This window comes from Artemia sp. Qi Xiang Cuo, chromosome 9, assembly GCF_049724085.1.
Source record: "Artemia sp. Qi Xiang Cuo chromosome 9, ASM4972408v1, whole genome shotgun sequence".
In the NCBI taxonomy this organism is placed as follows: Eukaryota; Metazoa; Arthropoda; class Branchiopoda; order Anostraca; family Artemiidae; genus Artemia; species Artemia sp. Qi Xiang Cuo.
The window spans coordinates 417903-434771 of NC_142802.1; the positions used below are offsets into that span (position 1 = coordinate 417903).

Here is a 16869-nt window from a genome sequence, read left to right on the forward strand (position 1 = left end):
TATTAGAATAAATTATTACTGTAAGCTGAAGGAACCATCTTCTTTAAATAATTTTTAAATGTGGGGAGCGGTGGTTATTCACTTGCTAAATCAGATACTTTTTATTTATTCGCAATGAAAGGAAGTTGATATTTTGCACTTAATCTTTGTTCTTCATTCGTGAAAATCAACTTGCCCCTAGGTCTTGACAACACTGTTGATTTTCATCAAAAGTTTTGGTCCATTCAAAAAGTGATCTTCGAGTTGGACATTCAGAAACCTACATTTTAAAAATATATATTCCTAATTTAAAATAGTAAATTTGTCCTAGATTAAGAATTTTAAAAATCAATAAAGATGTTTTAGTTTTAGATAATTTTTCAGTTTTCCTACAAAGTAAAATGGACAACATATAATATGAACTGCTAAATGAGGGTTAGTCATTTGACAAGTCAGTATCGAATAAGGCAAAACTTGGACCAAATTAGAACCGGTTGCTTAAATGTAAAACATGTTTTCTTATAGTTTAAAAAAAAGCTGAAAATTACATATTACATCTCTTTTTCGACGGATTTGGTTTGTACAAATGGAGCTATTATTATTACTACTACAACAACTAACAACCCAATGCAGTATCAAGTCACCTAAGGTGGACATAACTGCGCACGCTCATTCTCCAACCCAATCTCATGAAGCTCAAATTTTCTTCAACTCTTTCTTATGACCTGTATACGCTCAATTCGGGGACGATCTACGGTTCGATTAGTCCCAGATAGATTTCCAAAAAGCGATACGACGTGACCTAGACATCTTAAACTTTTTTTTTAAATTCTAACCCTAGAAAGTAGGATCAACCACTATTTTCCGTACAACTTATTGATTGATATAGGGTCTGGTTAGCGAGCAACTAAAGGGAAGGGAATTAGCCTATCTTTTGCAACCTTTACAATCAGCGCCATGTTCCTAGACAAAGCTTGACCACTGTCATCACCATGGCTTCCAATATCCTAATCTCAGTTCGAAGCAGGCAAATCGAGAGGGTTGAATGCTAAAAAAAAAAATCTAAGCGAGATACGCCCAGAAATTTGAAAAAATAGGATTCCAGGGTATGAATACTTACCTGATATCCTTTAACCCCACTTTTTAACTCCAATAAAATCACCCTCCCCCTTTCACTATTCTACCTTTAGATTTTTACTGCACCCACCATCTGTTAATAATGGCTAATCAATTCGTTTTTCTTATAATTTAAGGATTCAAACAATCAAACAAGTCTTGGTAACGAACTGTAAGTAAGGAGCGATCCGGCTCAACAGTAACCGAAACTCTAAAAACCGGGATTTTGATACCCATAGATACATCAATAGAATCAAATTTTTAAGCTGAATTCAAATATATAAGTTTCATTAAGTTTAATTTTACCCATCAAAAGTTACGCACCTGAGAAAATTTGCCTTATTTTCAAAAAAAGGGGGAAACACCCCAAAGAGTCATATAACTTTAATGAAAATCACACCATCGGATTCACCGTATCCAAAAACCCTATTGCGGAAATTTCAAGCTCCTATCTGCAAAAATGTGGAATTTTGTATTTTTTGTCGAACAGTTCGTGGTACGAACTGTAAGTAAGGAGCGACCCAACTCAATAGTAACCGAAACTTTAGAAACAGGATTCTTTAAACCCATAGATAAATCAGTAAAATAAAGTTTCTATGCTGATTTCAAATAGATAAGTTTCATTAAGTTTAGTTTTATCCATCAAAAATTACACGCCTGACAAAATTTGCTTTATTTTCGGAAAAAATGGGAAAAACACCCAAAAAGTCATAGAACTTTAATGAAAATCACATCATCCGATTCAGCGTATCAGAAAGCCCTGCTGCAGAAGTTTCAAGCTCTTATCTACAAAAATGTGGAATTTTGTATTTTTTGTCGAAAGAAAGATCACGGATAGGCTAAGTGTTTATTTATTTATTTTTTTTTTCCCAGGGGTGATCGTATCGATCCAGTAGTCCTAGAATTTCGTAAGAGGGCTCATTTGAACAGAAATTAAAAGTTCTAGTGACCTTTTAAGTGACCAAAATAATTGGAGGGCAACTTAGCCCCCTCCCATGCTCATGTTTTCCCAAAGTAACCCAATCAAAATTTTGAGATAGCCATTTTGTTCAGCATAGTTGAAAATCTAATAACTATGTCTTTGAAGATGACTTAATCCCCAACAGTTCCCGGGGGAAAGGCTGGAAGTTATGAACTTTGCCCATTGTTTGGTTATACATAGGCCAATAGTATTGGTTAATGGGAAGTATAAAGACGTTTCAGGAGGGATTTTTGTCTGATAGGAGGGGGGGTCGGAGAAGGGGGTTACGGGGAGGATCCTTTCATGGAGGATGTTTTCTTGGGGGAAGGGATATTTCTATGAAAAGGGCGCCGGGTTTCCCAGCATTATTTAAAAAACGATCAGAAATTAAATAAAAAAAACTAGTTTTTTTAACTGAAAGTAAGGAGCAACATTAAAACTTAAAACAAAGTCTTTCGTGAATGGAATTTTCCCTGAATCACTCAAGCGAGCTAAGGTTATAGTACTGTATAAAGGTGGGTCCCGGAGTGATCCTGCTAATTATAGGACAATTTCTCTTCTATCTGTTTTCAGGAAAATTTTTGAGAAGGCTATGCTATCCAGGCTTCTTAGTTTTCTGGATGTCAAAAATTTTTTCCATGATTTCCAGTTTGGATTCCGAGCGAATCACTCTACAGAGCATGCTTTTGCATCTCTCTTGAATTTCATTCATTCGGCAATAGATTTTGGTCTTATCCCGGCAGCTTTATTTTTGGATGTTCGTAAAGCTTTTGATTCTTTGACTCATCAGATTCTTCTTTGGAAATTATTGCATATTGGTATAAGATCAAATGTTTTCTCTTGGTTTGAATCATATCTTTCTGGTAGACTTATTTCAATTGATCCGCTTTTCCAGAGCCCTTCTGAAGTAGAATATGGTGTCCCCCAGGGATCTGTTCTTGGCCCCGTTTTATTTCTGATTTATGTCAATGATCTTATTTCAGCAGTCAAGAACACCAGTCCTCTAGTATGCTGCAATCTTTGTCATCCGGATGTTCCTTTGTTTCCCAATGCTACTTCTAATGGAGATTGCCTCGTTGCTTTTGCTGACGACAGCACTTTTGGAACTTTAGGGAGGACGGAATGTGATGTCAGATCTAATCTGGTGGCAATATTTGAGAGAGTAGTTTCATGGTTTGAGGCGAATTACTTGGCCTTGAATGTTACCAAGTCATATTTTTCTTATTTTTCTCGAATTGATGTAGCTTTCCCTCAACTGACACAGCTTCAGGTGTCACAAGGCTCCTTTTGCAGACCAAAGAATCGGTTGGTCCGGTTTCTTGGTATCCTGCTTGATGAGAACCTTTCGTTTAGACACCATATAGCCATGATTAGGGTTAAGGTTTCACGGAGTTTGGGCGTCATTCGAAAACTCAAACACACCTTTCCTGGATCTATACTGAAGCTTCTTTTTTCTGCCTTGTCCAGTCATATGTCTCTTATTGCCCCATAGTATGGATGTCTACTTTTCCTTCTACACTGCGGTCGCTTTTTGTGATTTATGATAAAAAACCGCGGCTGGTTATTGAAACCAACCGTTCTTAACCAATACCGCGTCTAAATATACAGTCTATCTACATTCTTTCTTGTGCTTATTTTGTTTTTCATCAGCTTCATGGCAATCTTCCAAAATCTCTTCAAAAAACTCCTCAGTCTATTTCTGATTCAGCTCCATATAACCTTCGTTCGTCACATAATATCTGCATTCCTCCTACTCCCACTGTGCGGTCAGATTTCAATCCCCTCCTCGCTTGTCATCAGGTTTGGAACTCCCGGCCTTATTAATTAAAGAAATGCCCCACTTTTGGCACTTTAAAGTGTTTTATTAATTACAATTTTTTTAAGAAAAAAAATTAATAATTTTTTTTTTTTTTTTTTTTTTTTTTTTTTTTTTTTTTTTTTTGTGGAGTTGATGTCCCCTGAATGTTTAGTTTTGTTTTATGGTGGTCTTCTCTGCGCTATTACTCCCTGACCTCAGGTATGACTATCAATATTTATTGCTGAAACTTGTATAGTTCACTAAGGAGTAGCATTCATGAAGACGGGTTAAATTTTATTGCTTTCGCACCATTTTATTACAGTCCAATAATTATAAGCCTTATGACTGAAATAACCCATAAACGTCAATTTTGCTACCTAGCCTCAGAAATAAGCAGAGCTGATTGAATTGGAATTTATATAGTTTTAAATACAAGTTAAAAGGGCTGTACATGGCTTAAGTTTTGATTTTTTAATATTTTGGATAAGAGTTATGAATAATATCGTAACAGCTATTATGATGTTAGTTTTACCTGACAATACAAATAATTCTGTTTCGACGATAGGGATTCGCTTATAGTAATAATAATATTTTTTTTTTTTTTTTTTTTTTTTTTTTTTTTTTTTTTTTTGAGTCTATTTAATATAATTAATAAATTTGGTTTATTTATTCTAATTTTTTCTATAGTTTCCAGTTTATCTATATTTTCTTTTCTTCTCCTTCATATGTGAGTAAGTGATCATTTTAAATTTTCTTTTGTTTTTTATCTCTGAGTATGTAATTCATATGTCGTCCCTCTTTGTACAGGCCAATGAGCCTTTGAGGGATTAATATCATGTAATATTATATGTGTATTTCATGAAGAATAAAACTTATCTTATCTTATCTTATCTTATCTTATTACGTGTATGAGGGGGTTCGCCCCCTAGTCAATACCTCGCCCTTTTCGCTAAAGTTTTTTTTAGTACTTTCAAAAGAGCTATCTATTCTAATTAACCGGCCTTTGTGATTCAGGGGTTTGTGATTCAAACAAAATTTGAACTTTAGCGTAAAGAGCAAGTTATCGACTAGGGGGAAACTCCCCAATATACGTAATAAAACATACGAGTATAAAATTTCTCTGCATAAGTTAATTTGTAAGTTACGTCAGAACAAAATTTCCGGAAAGATATTTAACCAAAAAAGTAAAACTAACATGTACACTTTATTGCATTTATCAATGCAAGGAGAACCAGAATCAAAACCGCATTAATTCAAAAACGTTCAGAATCTAAATAAAAAAAAAACTTTTTTAACTGAAAGTATGAAGCGACATTAAAACTTAAAAAGAACAAAAATTGTTTCGTATATGAAAGCGGCTGTCCCTTCCTCAATGCCTCGCTCTTTAAGCTAAAGTTTGAATCTGTCACACAACTTTATTTTTTAAAACCATAAAAAACTTTAGCGTAAAGACCAAGGTATTGAGGAGGGGACAGCCCCTTTCATATATGGAAATGTTTGTTCGTTTTAAGTTTTAATGTCGCTCCTTACTTTCAGTTAAAAAAACTTGTTTTTTTTTATTTAATCAAGTACTAGATCATATTCTGCTTCCGCTGAATTCTAGTGATATTTTAAAATATGACATTCAGGTTATCTTCATTCACTTGTTCAGTATTTTTTTTTTTTTTGCGAAACAGAATAGCCTATATATTGTATATGATAATATACATCAAAATAAGGCGAATTTTTCTGCAAATGACTATGTTTGCAAAATACTTAGGGAAATTGAAGAATCATTTGATGTTAGTCAAGTTAAGTAATTCAGATGGAGAAAAAGGAAAATTTCAACAAAAAGTTTTCAAAATTAGTTACAGTTTATGCCCTCTTGCTAAATTTGTACCTTAATAGTAAATTTTTACTTCACTGCATTCATAAAGCTTCTATGTATTCCCGTCTGAGTGTTTCACAGTCCTTTCCCCCTTATGCCTGGATGTAGTCCTAGGCTATATATGAAAGTTTTTTTTAATAACAAATTATTAATATATTATACCTAGTATATTATTGGTATATTATACCTGTGGGGTGTGAAATATCAAAAGTCGATTCTAGGACTCTTAATTTCGAAGGTTTTTGAGCTCAGTTCTTCAAAGATAACTTTTTGTATTGACGTCCCCATTTACACCGTCAGGGTGACCAGGGGGGCAATTCTCTCTAGTAAACGATGTACAGGTATATTATTAACATATATACCTGGCGTTATGAACCAACTATCGACGAGAAATTAGTACAAAAAATAGTGAAAACCTTAAAAACAAATCTTAAGAAAATCTTAAAACTTGTATGCAGGGCCTAAGGCCATGGGCACCCATATGGGGGGGGGGGGCAGGGGGGGCACTGCCCTCCCCCCCCGGCTGAATGATGCTGCCTTATTTTTATACTTTTGTTCTGAGATTTTTATTATATAGCAATAAAAGTAGCAATTAGACGAAGTTTGCCCCCCCCTAGAATTCAGCTTATGGGCGCCCATGCCTAAGGCTATATTTAGGCATGTAATGGGAGGGGTGGGGTCGTGTTAGAATTTAGTTAAACTGAAAACAACTCAATAATTTGATAATATAAAATTTATGAATGCAATGAAGTGTGAATTTTGTAATTATTATTTGAGAAAAGGTGATATCAAGACTATCACCATAAATCATATGACAAAACAAGGCCGTATCCAGGGAGGGGGGGGGGTTACCCCGTTTCAACCCCCCCGAAATTTTTGACCGAGTCAAAAATAAGTCGAAAATTAGTAAAACCTTAGTAAAAATTAGTCGAAAACCGAGTCAAAAATTAGTACCCCCCCCCCCGAACAAAAATCCTGGATGCGCTCTTGTGACAAGAACATATTTTTATGATCTTTCAGTTATGTTATACAACCCTACTTGAAGACTGTTGTGTGCGCGTTCGGGAAGTTCATTTAGGGTGATTCCAGTTTATTGAACAGTTTGGTCACATTCTTTCCTTGATTAGGTCGATAGCCATTACTCAATGTCAGGGTATGTTAGGTTGTTAAGGAAAGATGTTTCACACATGTCCATGAAAAGAGGACGTGTCAAATTTTTGCTAAATATATGCTCCTAAGCTGACAAAAAAGCGTAAGACAAAAAATAGAACATCAGTGTTAGGGTACTCGGCTAGAAGACCCCCGCTTCACTTTCCAAGCTATTGGTGAAATAACAAATATCAGGGATTTTGAGTGGGATTTCCAGCACAAGGGATAACTTTTAGTTTATTTTTGTATAGCTTAGGAGGTATTTTGGCAAAACAAAGGTAGTGTGGTAAGCTGACAATTCTAGTCAGGATTTGATTTTAATAAAATAAGTTAAAAGACAAAAAATCCAAGTTACTAAATCTGAAATAGCTAGTTAATTATTTGTAACTCACAGTTCCATATAATAGCTAAATTTTAGTTTCCTTCTTACCAGCAAAACTTCATTAAATGTTCAGTAATAGGCCTCTCAAATTTAATTCAAGATTCATCTGTTTATGGCTAAACTCTTTAAAATTTTCAAATGAATTTCAATGAATTTTCCCCATACAGTCAACGGCAGCAGAATTTTTTTTTTTAACAATGGCTGCAGACATTTTTCAGAAATTTTTAGTACCAAAATATCTGAAAATAAATGAAAAAAGACAGTTTTAACCGCCTAAACATAGTCAGTTTTCAGTAGGTTTGAAGCACATTCACAAGAACATCAAATGAAGTTCGTCATGCAGGTAAGGATTTGGTTGCTATCATGGCCGTATCCGGGGGGGGGGGGGGTTACCCGGTTTGAACCCCCCACCCCGAAATTTTTTGACCGACTCGAAAATAAGTCGAAAATTAGTAAAACCTAGGTAAAAATCAGTAAAATTAGTCAAAACTGAGTCAAAAATTAGTAAACCCCCTCCCCCAAAAAAAGTCAAAAATTAGTAAAAAAAAAAACCTGAACAAAAATCCTGGATACGGCCCTGGTTGCTATTGTCATTTTTTGGGGACTGGAAGTTACCAAGGGTACCAGTTCACAAAAATAAAAGAGGCGGGGTAGGGGAAAGGCTGTATCCAGGGGTTTAGGGGGTTTGACCCCCCCCCCCCGAAATTTTTGTCTGACTCGTAAAAACGTAACAAAAATGGAACCCCCTCCCCTGAAAAAATACTTTTATAAATCCTGCCTCCTCGAAAAAAAGTCCTGGATGCGGCCCTGGGTAGGGACTTTTCGTCGGCTTTTTCTAAAGAAGATAAATAAAAAAAAATATTTTTCATAATCCACGGAGTAGGGAGAGGGAGGTAATTTTCTAATTTTTTCAAATGAAAATGCAGCTTAAAACAGGTATTTTCAATCTCTAGGGTGCTTGGTGGCAGCGGACCCTAATTGGTATCCCCTGAAAGTGACAAACAACGATTAAAGTGGAAAAAAGTGCTCAAGATGATAATATTAATTAAATATATAAGATAATTTTATTAAATAAAAAAGATATATTAATATTAAATATTAAATTATTAAATATGAAATATTAAAGATAATAAGATTAATGAAATTTAAAGTAGCCGTTTTTGTAATGCTCAAGAAAAAAAAAACACACACACAGATTGGGCTATTTGGGTATGTAGTTGGGTGACAGACTGAAAAGTCGGGTGCCAAACGGTTATTAATTACTTCAATCTTCACGAAGAAATAGCAGCGGCAAAATTTTTATCGTTTGAAATATGCTGAAATTGCCGCTGATAATTCACAAGTGGATTTGATTTTTTTTTGGATATGGACAAATCCGCCATGGTTTCTTCCTATAGTCATATAACGAAAATATTAATATGTGCATTAATTTCCCTGAGCAATACTAACTTAGACAAGACATACATATCAAGGAGCAAGTGAAGTGAGGATGTGTTCACTATAGTCCCCCCTTTTTTCCTCAATTCCTTTAAATTGGCTTAGTATAGGATATGCCTGTTTCTTAATTGGTTTTAATCATGGTTGGCAGGTTGGAAATTGCTTGTGACTTTTTTTTCACACATTTCAAGGGCTCTCCCTTGAAAACAATTTTGAAAGAAGGGGAGAGGCGTGTTGACCAGTGACTTAATTGCCAGTTAAGTGTTACATACTTACAAATATCACAGAATCTGGCAACTATTACTTTATTTTTGGTTCTAAAAGTGGAGGGGGAGGCAAGTTCCCACCCTCACATTTATTCATAGTCGAAGTCACAAATTCTGAAAACTTAATATTTTGGGATTGTAGTTAACTTTTCTTCTGAAAGATCAGGTTATCGAAAAAAAGGAAATATATGTTTTATTATATTTAACCTGTTGCTTTAATGTAATAGAATGATTTATTTTTGTTAAATGACGTTACATTGTGACAATACTATATATTAACAACACGATTATTATATGCAGATATTTCCGCTCTTACGTATTGCTTTCTTATAGTCTTATTTCTCACTCGCAATTATTTCAACCTTAGAAATAATTCTAAATAGCCCCACTGAAAAAAATAGCTCTGGCCGGATTTATGTCATGAAATAAAATGCATAGTAAGAAATGCTGCCAGGATTTTACTTGCAAAGGGAGTGGCGGGATCTTTGTAAAAGGTCAAGGACGTATCCATGATTTTTGTTCAGAAGGGGGACGTTTCTTTGGGAGAGGGGGTTACCGGAAACCCCTTTCCCCTCTGGATACGGCTTTGTAAAGGTTGCAATTGCGCATGACTATTCATGTGTGTTATACAAATAAAAATTATAATTTTAAAACTATATAAAAATTATAATAACCATTAACGCGAGATCAGCAAGTAATGCTTGTACATTTCAATAGATTAGTTAATATCATCTAATGATGCTCCTATACGAAACTCAATGATGTTTTTCCGCAATTTAATCGAAAAAAGTAAACAGTGAAACTTTAAATAAAAGGTAGTGAAATCAAACGTATAAAAATAGTAAATAAGAAACGCTCCCCAGTAAAACCCTAAATGAAAGGCCCTGAAATCACACCTTCTTGGCCCAAGCACGTTTTGGGTGGTGAAGGGGGATAGGACCTCCTTAAAGTCGTGGGATTTGTATAATAGCTGCCGTGTCTTCACACGCACTTCCCTTACAATAAACTATGACGCATTTGACTTTTCAAAGGTATTAAAGTTCGATAGCCTAATCTTATCTGTTCCAAAATTTTGTCCTCGCCAAAAAATTCTGTTTCATCTAATTCTAATAACCTTGCGTAGGTGGTAGCATTTTTGCGATTCGTTAACAAGCATAACATCAAGTTTTGTCTTTTTAAACACACTTTTATAGCTAAATTATATAGATAAAAAACAATACCATCTATCATGATAATTTGTTCCTAGCGAGTTTTGCCATGATACCATAATATCTTCTTGACTTTTTTAAGTCGCTCGTATCTTTTCCCCCCAAAACCTGATTGAGTATCTTCAAATTACGTCCTGATCATTTGGCACTAATCACTTAAATCAATCACACCTGCCTACCTGAATTTTGATCATATACACTTGTCATCAATGATAAATACTGATCGCTTATTGGCCAGTTAAACAGGTAAGGGAGGGGCTTCTCTTTCCTGCCTTGGGCAAAAATATGCGCACGAGACAAGAATACGAGATAAGGATAATGAAAAATGGGATGAGGAAATCATAAGTGGTAGATAAGAAAGATGATTTGGTTTGGTGATTGCGGCCAAAAAGTTGGGAAGTAATGTTCCGTAGCCTTGTTGACTTTTTGACAGGTTTCCTATGATGAATGTGACAATATAACAAGAAAATAGTATCTTAAAATAGAGTTTGGATGCTCCTTCTTAAAGACAGGAATATCAAATGGGGAAACTACAGCTCATGCCAAAGTCCAACAGTGGCTCTACTATTATATTTTTTTCTTCTGAAAAGTGGCCATCGACGCATTTGAGTACAACGTAAATAAAAAAGAAGTGAACTAGATCCACGGTATTTTCATAGTATATATTATATTTGATAAACTGGTGGTTGTCGGGAATGATAAATTAATTGAACAAGAAATGGAATTAAATCTTCATCTCCACAAAAAAACTACGTTATTTTTAATTCTGGCGATTTTTCTAGTGTGGGCAAAATATTTTGTAGGGTAGGCACTGCCCACCCGTGCCCTCCACTAGCTGCACCCATCGGTATATTCTCATGGTTATAAGAATAGATTTATACGCAAGCAAAGTTAATAGGAGGTGTAGTGCATATATATACAATATATAAAATATATATATATATATATATATATATATATATATATATATATATATATATATATATATATATATATATATATATATATATATATATATATATATATATATATATAAAAGGTAATATTAGTGCTGAAAACCGATTTTACTTCAGGTTTTCAGAGTATTAAATTTTATGCTAAAATTTACTGGTTTCTTGGCCCCTGAAAGACTGTTGAGAACCTTATAAATTAGTCTTTTATTTTTTGCGGGATACTTAAGGACTTTTCTACTCCCGATCGTGTTTTTTCGGCGATTGTGGGTCAGTTTATTTGAATATTGCGAGTCAGTTTATTTGACGCTATCTTGCAGATAAATGTTCCATGAACCACGAAGCAAAAAATTAGTTTTTCCTAAGTAGCATCTTCACTCTTTAAATCCATAAGAAAAACTATGTTTTCTTTGATTGATTTTTGTTCCTTTTAAATGTTAAAAAAAAAACAAAAAAAAAAACAGTAAACCTTACATAAATATTTTTGTTTTGAGGTGCCGAATTAAAGAAGTAACATGAGTTTTTATTTGAAAAGGGCGGTGTATATTATATAAAAAATATATATATATATATATATATATATATATATATATATATATATATATATATATATATATATATATATATATATATATATATATATATATATATATATATATATATATATATATATATATATATATATATGTGTGTGTGTGTGTGTGTGTGTGTGTGTGTGTATATGTGTGTGTGTGTGTGTGTGTGTGTGTGTGTGTGTGTGTGTGTGTGTGTGTGTGTGTGTGTGTGTGTGTGTGTGATAGTGTGTGTAGGTAGTGTGTGTGTATATAGGTATATATATATATATATATATATATATATATATATATATATATATATATATATATGTATATATATATATATATATATATATATATATATATATATATATATATATATATATATATATATATATATATATATACATATATATATATATATATATATATATATATATATATATATATACACACACACACACACACACACACACACATATATATATATATATATATATATATATATACACACACACACACACACATATATATATATATATATATATATATATATATATATATACTATATAAACATACATGCAAGGGGTGGAGGGAAAGAACAGGATCCCGAAATTTCAAAATCTTTCTGAAACTTTACAATGATTTCAGACACTCTAAAACCACTTTAGCCACAGAAATACTAGGAAATAGCAATTGCTAATATTTTAGTTTTCAAGTGACAGTATTGCAATATATTTTCCATTAATTTTAAGGGTGTATTTCTTTCATTCGGTTTTTCATCCCATTTTTCAAATACCTCACTAATTAAATGTAACAAAACCCTTTCACACATTGTTATTTCACATCTGTTTTCTATAGTACTACCCCCAAATTAGTCTGCACTCCTTTAAGTTCAATAGGGTGGCTCTCCACTGCCGATTCGGGTTAATATCTTCTTCTTCGGGAACAATCGACTCCGTTCAAAAGCTCCACTCCGGAGGTAACCTTCATCTGACCTCAGTCGTAAATACGGATTTAAAAGCTTCATTATCTGAATTAGAATGTTACAGAAACCTTAATGGAATGTTTCAAGCGTTCATGTCCTTTTTCCTTCCGGCACAGTAAAAAGAGATGTACAAACATGATAGGATTAGATAAAAGAATTGTCATCCTGATAAGTGGCTTTTGGTTTTAAGGCATTTATTTAAGGGGACATGATATGGATTAAATTGCAATTTAAGGAGACGCAACTTTAATCCTCCAACTGTCATCACTTATACTTTAATTAGGAGCAACCAGCTAATTCCACAAAATGTATGAGAGAGGGGCCAGAATTTGTTTTATATTAAGCCAGAAAAAATATATTTTTCCAAGGCTAGGGGGGAGGTTTTTTTAAATATTTTTTCCAATTCAAATACCCAAAATAGTATTCTTCAAAATTCAGGGGAGCAATTGCCCCACCCTCCAATTGACGCTTCTGTGAAAAATATTTTGCTAATCCTCTCGGCATAATTGTCAACCTAAACGTTTTTTTTTGTCACTAAAATATCCTGGACAAGAGATAGGCAGAGTTGTTCCTAGGGTTGGTGGTACCCGGGGCCAAACTAATTACTGCACACCGCTCCCGATTAAAATATAAGCAAAAAAAGCCGAATGAAAGTGAAATTTTCATCAAAAGGGGGAACCCCCAAGTGGTGGCACCCCTTCCCCCTGATGAAATTACTAGGTGTTGGGGAAACATAGCATCTTGTAATTTTTGAATTACTTATTATAATTCAATGTTTGAATCTCCTTGTTTTAAATACACTCTTTTATATTTCCAACAAGGAATTTCAAAACGGAATTTAAAGGCTTTCCATTTACTTTCTCCTTTTTTATATTTATTTATTTTAGTCTTTACATATAACGTCAAAACTTTTGCTGTCACTGATGATGGCCCTCTCATTAGTTGTCGTGAACTGCTACTACTAACTACCCCTATAGCAACTTACTGAAGCATCAAGCCGCCTGTGGCCAACATAGCTGGATACGCTCCTCCTCCATTCCAAACTATTGGAAACTTCAAAATAAGTTCCAATTTCCTTTAAATACTTATTTATTACCTCCTCCTACCCCGTTGGAGGCCTTCCCACCCCTTTTCACCTGATTTTCCTTTGGCCCAAGATGGATGACCAAAAAGAACGATCTTTGACAATTTCTAATCCTTTATCTGCAAAACGTGTCCTAGCCATCTCAAATTGCCTCTCATTACACCCCTAGAAAGCTGGACTCTCGTGAAATGGTTCTAGGCGTTTATCCCCTCGAAAATTACCCCCCACCCCCAGCGATTAACCCCGGGAAATACTCCCCCCCCCTAGGAAAATACCCCCACGGAAAATACCCCCCGCAGAAAATACCCCCCCACCCGCGGAAAATAGCCCCGCGCTGAAAATACCCCCCGTGGAAATTGAGGCTTTCCAAATTTGAGAATTTTACTTGAGTTTTATTTTTTATTTCCATAGGGGGAAAAAATTTTGGTATTTGTGTATCTTGCGCCACTCACTCAAGTTTACGCTGTGTAAAATTCGAGAACACACCAGTTTTTTCGTTAGTTTAGAAATAATTTGGGCTATATATTTGCATATTAGGGGGGGGGTGTGTTTGGTACAGTTATTATGCATATTAGATAGATAGATAGAGAAGTGTATTTTAAAGCCAAATATACGGCCAGGAACATAGTAAAATAACATAAATGAAAGGTACAAATAACATAAACTTTGAACAGCGATCATCACAAAACACTTAAATGAAACACTACATTAACCTAATAATAGTTCTTAATACTTGGAAAATCGGTAATTGAAATAAGCAACGCTTAACACTTGGAAAAAACACTTAAATGAAACTTTTTTTTTTTTTTTTTTTTTTTTTTTTTTTTTTTTAGTTAAAAAATTTCCAGATACCTCGCTATTCTTTTCAGTGGCCATACCTAGAAGGAATTATTTTCTGACTTTAAATTGTCCAAATACTTTATCACCACCCCTTCCCCTCCCCCTATGTGCAAATATATAGCCCAAATAATATATTTCTCATCTATTCTGTCACTTGTCTTAGTCTTGTCTCATGCTAAGATGAAAGAAACTAGCGAAGAAACGGGTTTGTTCTCGAGTTTTACACAGCGTAAACTTGACTGAGTGGCGCATAATATACAAGTACCATAATTCCTTCCCCCCTACGAAAATACAAAAATAAAACTCAAATAAAATTCTCAAATTTGGAAAGCTTTATTTTCAACGGGGGGGGGGGGGTATTTACCGGGGGGTATTTTCCGCAGGGTGGGTATTTTCCTGGGGGTTGTTTTCTGGGGGGTATTTTCCGCGGGGGGGGGGGTATTATCCGCGGGGGTATTTTACGAGGGGTATTTTCAGGGGGTATTTGTTGCGGGGGGGGGGCGTATTTTCCGGGGGGTAAACACCGGCCACCTCGTGAAACGGTTTAAAACTTGTTCAAGTTTAATGAACTTGCTTGAGGGGGTTTTATTATAGTTTCATACCAATTACCTTGTTCTAATTATTCCCAAGTCGGATGGTTTCTAAACCTCAAATGCGTGAACAATGATCAGGGTCTTAAATACAAATAGCGATCCTCGCTCCAATCACTGTTATCCAATACGCTAAATTGTAGCTTAAGATATTTTTTTTTGGCCCAGCACTGACAATTCTGTGGTCCAGCGCTGATGTCTTGTAACCCCCTTCCCCTCCACACACACACAAAAGAAAAATTCAGAGTTTCAAATGCCCCGTCCTCCAAACAAAAATCAGTGGGTTTAGAATCATGTATTTAATATCGAAGTGTGGGAATCCCCCCCCCCTACCAAAGATAATCATTATCCTTACGATTTGTCAAAGTGGGTTAAGGCAATCAATATAATGAGTAGCTTATTATGAACAGTTTCTTCGATGATCCAGATATTATGGTATGTCTTCTGCGTGGAAAAAGACAAAAAATATGGTAGGGACAGGGGAAAAAATTGCCATCAAATCAAGATTAAAAGAAAAAAAAATATAATCGAATGGAATACGGAGTAAAAAGCAAAAATCAAATCTAATTGGAGAGCTTGAAATCTAAAGAAATGCCAAACACTAGAATTTGATGAAATATTAATATTTAGTCTTAATATACTTACTCCCAAATTAAAGCATTTTACGATATATTCAAAGAGTTTAGTTTCAGTCCAGTAAATAAGTATTCATGCAAAAATAAATCAAATTCAAGAAAGAGGGGGACTATGAATGAAAAGAGTGTATGTAATAGGTCCTGTTCCTGGGTACCCCACCCCCACAAAAAAGGACAACAAATCTGGAGTGGTGCCTTAACGATGCCATGTCATGGGTGCGAATCAGAATGGTGTCAAGGGGACAATCAGTGGCGTCAATTGGTGGGGCAGGGGAGTTAAAAATACCTTTTTTATATTGGAAAATGCTTTTTTGGTGCTTATATTTATATGTCAAAAATTCTATTTGCTTCCACCCCCATTTAATGTTTTGCGGATTGAAATGACAGAGGACAATTACCCCTTAGGTTTTGAGAGAAACCTTTTTTAAGAAAACCTAACCCCTCCCACTATATTTTCGTGTATTTCGGACAGGGGACAGGCCCCCCTTTCCAATGCTGGGCGAAACACCACTTCAGGAACACCAATTCACGAAAATATAGGACGGTAACCCCCCCCCCCCCATTGGAGTGCGTTTACCCCTCAACCCCTAACGCTCTTGTCTTCGTATTCTTGTCCTACAATCGTCATTTCTGCTTTTCATAGACAATGTTTTTATTAAGGACTTCCAAAGAAAGATCAACCCAAGAGTAAAATTCCGGAGTCAAGAAAGTGAGAAAGTAGTGGAATCATTAAGGTCAATTAATCAAACAAGCTTACGGAAGTGTCTTCTTGTATGGTGACAAGTCTGGCCTCAGCAAAATGTCGGTATTGGTTTGAGCGTCTAATTACCACAGAAAATTAAATTGAAGTGGATTCAATTGAGCGAGCTGACAGGTTCACTGCGGGAATCTATTGGTCCATCCTTGTAATTAAATAAAAAAAACAAGTTTTTTCAACTGAAAGTAAGGAGCAACATTAAAACTTAAAACGAACAGAAATTATTAAATATATAAAGAGGGTTGCCCCCTCCTCAACACCTCGCTCTTCAATTGAATTCAATTTATTAAACATTACACTAAATACAT

General features: G+C 34.7%; 1 protein-coding gene across 3 annotated transcripts in view; it reads left to right on the forward strand.

The window, feature by feature from the left end:
- Window positions 1-16869, forward strand: part of LOC148948195 (GATA-binding factor 3-like) — a 98281-nt gene that overhangs the window by 4041 nt on the left and 77371 nt on the right. Inside the window, exon 1 of one of the 3 annotated variants that reach the window (XM_089093811.1) lies at window positions 10689-10810. The exons of 1 other annotated variant lie outside the window; for it this stretch is intronic. The gene's annotated coding sequence lies outside the window, so the exon portion shown is untranslated. Of the gene's footprint in view, window positions 1-10688; window positions 10811-10886; window positions 11011-16869 lie in introns of those variants that run through there. One more of the 3 variants, XM_089093812.1, reaches the window with a different exon arrangement.